The sequence below is a fragment of the Myotis davidii genome, unplaced genomic scaffold (genome assembly GCF_000327345.1).
Source record: "Myotis davidii unplaced genomic scaffold, ASM32734v1 scaffold18, whole genome shotgun sequence".
NCBI classification, from domain to species: Eukaryota; Metazoa; Chordata; class Mammalia; order Chiroptera; family Vespertilionidae; genus Myotis; species Myotis davidii.
Genome location: NW_006292696.1, coordinates 3328967 through 3332858, shown reverse-complemented (window position 1 = coordinate 3332858; position 3892 = coordinate 3328967).

Sequence of the window (3892 nt, the reverse complement as noted above, 5' to 3'; positions counted from 1 at the left end):
GAAGGGGTTTTATTCCCTCCCTAACTTCAGGGGAAAATCTCTACCTGTGGAAATAACCTTTCTCGGAGAGGTGACCTTGGTTAAAACACATAGTGCCAAGAAGGTGAGCAAATATATTAAGAACAGTATGCCATATATGCCAGGTCCCTTGAAACAGCAAGGATGGACCGGCTCCTGGCAATTAATATCTAGCATTAGTGTGGCACATTTGTCACAATTGATGAGCCAATATTGTTACATTATTATTAACTAAAGTCCATAGTTTACATTAGGGTTCACTCTTTGTACCATACATTCCATAACTTTAGACAAATTTATAATGATGTATTCATTATTACAGTGTCATTCAAAATATACTGGAACTAATTTATGCATGCATATATAAATCACATGGTCTATGCCAAAATATTATTTTTAAATCTTTATTGTTAAAAGTATTACATATGTATATCCCGTTTTTACCCTCATTGACTCCTTCTAGCCTGTTCCTGACCCTCACCCCAACCCTTCACCACCCTATTGTCAATATCAAAGAGTTAAGCATATATGCATACAAAATCTTTGAACTCTTCCCACCCACCACCCTCTCCCACCATCCCTCTGAGATTAGACCTCCTGTTCCATGCTCCTATGTCAAAAATGCTTTTAAAGAAAGATTTTGGTAAAGCCCAATTCATATTTTTGTTGTTGTTATTGCTTGTGTTATTAGTGTTATATCTAAGAAACAGTTGGTTAATCAAATGCCATGAAGATTTACCTGTAATGGTGGTGATATTAGTAATAATCTGTGCCAGGAAACATGCTAAATGCTTTATATATGATATCTCATTTGATTCTCACAACTATTTGTGAATTGTGACAATTGTTTATAATTTCCAACCAAGGAACCTAAAACATAAGGGGCTTTTGGTAAATTTTTCAAGAGTGTACAGCTAATAAGTGTCAGAGCCATAATTAAAAATCTGAACAGTCAGATTTCAGGGCCTATGGCCTTACACTCTACTGTCTTTTTTCTTTGCTTTACTCTTGAGTTTCTTGGACAAGTGAATTTTTTTCTAATTAAATGGTTATTAAGCAATCACGAGGAGATAGATATTTTATAGCAGCTACCTTACTGAAAAAAAAATAAGAAATGGATGACTGTAAATATTTGTATGAATAGAAGAGATTATCCCTGACTTAATCTTATCTCCTCACAGAATAACCTTTCAAGTGTTGAGCCAAATAGAATGTTTCTTTATTATGTAGGCCAAGGTCAATTTATAAATTAGTCATCTGTCACAACCGGAATATTTTGGAAATCTTTAACACTGTGGTGCAGCATGGCATGAGAGAGGAATTTTTCCAGTGAATAAACTCAGTTCAATTATGCTATTACTTTATGCCCACAAAGGCAGCTTTCATGTCCACTGGATTAGTCAAGACTCTTTTTGCTTGAAAGAAAAGCCAAATGCCAACTCAAATTGGCTTTTAAAAAAATGGAAATTTATTGGCCCATATAAGTAAAAAGTTTCATAGTGAGGAGCTGCAGGTACATGTGGATGTAGAGTTGCTGTTCTTGCTAGTATATCTCTGTCCTTCTCTGTGCTTGTTTTTCCTCTGTGTTGGCTTTATAGCATACCTTTCCTAACAGATCCAGAAGCGTCTCAAAATTATTGTTGGTTTCAGTGGGGCTGGGGATATTCCTGATCCATTCAATGAAACAAGGGGATTCAATACCCTGATTGGCCAGCCCTGTGTCCCTCCATTTCTGTAGGTAATGGGAGTGGTCAGTCTCACTTAAAAAACCTAAACTGACAGTGAGGTGGGATGTTCTCCCAATGGAGAATTAGATCAGTAATGCCATTGAAGGATGCTGCACAGGGAAGGTAAAACATTTACTTGCTTGACTGAGTCATCTGTTCTGTGGGGTAAAGAACTTAGTTTTTCAAATGTTCTTCAAATGAAAATATTTAGAGTCCTCTTCTCTAAGTAACTTCAAAGAATTTGTGTTTCCTCTCTAAAGGAATGTGTGATGAGAGTAATGATAGAGTTATATGAGATTGTGAAAAAGAAATACCTAATCCAGTCTTAGGGGTTAAGAAAGGTGTGATAGAAGACAGATGTCTAAATAGAGACTAGAAGGGTAAACAAGATTAAGAAATAAGGAGGTTGGGGTGGGAAATAGTTAATGATCTACTGGGAGAGAAAAACTATGTGAGTAGGGGAGTTGTGTCTTGCACTCATGGCTGAGGGGTCAAGTGATAAGAGGTGAGGCCAGAAAGGTGAGCAAGGAATTTGTATTTTATCTGAAGCTTAAGGAGAGTCTTTAGAGGGTTTCATTCAGAATGCTGACAAGATGTGTCAGAGAAAGTGTTGTCCTAATCTAATAGTGAGGAAAATTGCTCTGAGAGGCTTAATCACTAATTGAAGATATCAGACAATTAGTCATACCCATCCCTTGGCCTCTGGCCTTCTGACGTCTGGCCCAAGGCATTAGCAGCTTCCTCTGTTTTTTTGTTTTGTGTTTTTAATTTACATCTTCTAATCAGTAAAGGCTGCTGGTAATTCCCTCAGTTGCAATCATATTGTGTTTGTCATTAACCCCTAGTATAATGGGACATAAAGCTGAAAAGTAAAACTCCGGAGTCTAATTTCCTCAGCAAAAATCACTGCAGGACTATTTGAACCATTGGTAATCTGCTGGTTAGTCTGCCCTGCTCTTCCCCGCTGTGCCATGATATCTGTTGTCCTACCTCCTGAAATTAGGACACTGAATGACTCAAGCCCAAGGCTTTGGGTTCAGTGAGGGGGAAAAGGTTAGGTGTGACCTAGAGGAGTGAAGAACTCATGGTCATGGGAAAGGCAATCCAGCCCCTTGAGTTTGGAGACTTCAGAGATCTTTCCTGCTGGAGCACTAGGTATAAGCACATGAGAAGAGGGGAGTATTGACTTTCTTCTCAGTACTGCTGTAGAGCAGGGGCTAGTAAACTGCACTCCAAATGGATCAAATGCATCTCACTGCCTGCCTTTGTAAAGAAAGTTTTATTGGAACACAGCCGTTCTCATACATGTACATGTTGCCTGTGGCTGCTTTTATGATACAATGGCAAAGTTGAGTAGTTACAACAGAGAGAACATGGCCTGCAAAGCTTAATGTACTTACAGAAAAAGTTTGCCAACTTATGCTATTGAGGGAGAGTTACTGAGACTGGATCTTAGAGTAGATTGTGCTTTGAAATCTGAAAAGTACTCTTAAGGATGAGGTCTGTAGGAGGTTCACATAGGTGGGTCTAGTGCAGTGATGGCGAACCTTTTGAGCTCGGCGTGTCAGCATTTTGAAAAACCCTAACTTAACTCTGGTGCCGTGTCACATATAGAAATTTTTTGATATTTGCAACCATAGTAAAACAAAGATTTATATTTTTGATATTTATTTTATATATTTAAATGCCACTTAACAAAGAAAAATCAACCAAAAAAATGAGTTCGCGTGTCACCTCTGACACGTTTGTCATAGGTTCGCCATCACTGGTCTAGAGCCTTACTTATTACAGAGCTGAGGGGTTCCTTGAGCTCTATAAGGCTTTACTTCAGATAAGATGTTTGAAGGAGCATCTTTCCAATTCATTAAACCCCAAGGGGGCTTTCTCCTGAGACTACTAAATAGGAGTTCAGCGATAGAGAAAGAGCACTTCTTCCTCTTGGGACTGGTGAATTTCCACTCCTGTGTGGCATTTGCTTTAGGGCATTGGAGCTTTCTCTTCCAGCTGTGAGGCATCTGGCTTGGATCCCTCCTCTCCTCTTTGCTGCAGTATTCTTGATGCTCCTGCTGTGTGTTCCGAACTGAATTGGCATCTATATTCCCCTCTGCAGTGCCCTTGCAGGCTTTGCCAGACCTACCAGCCCAAAC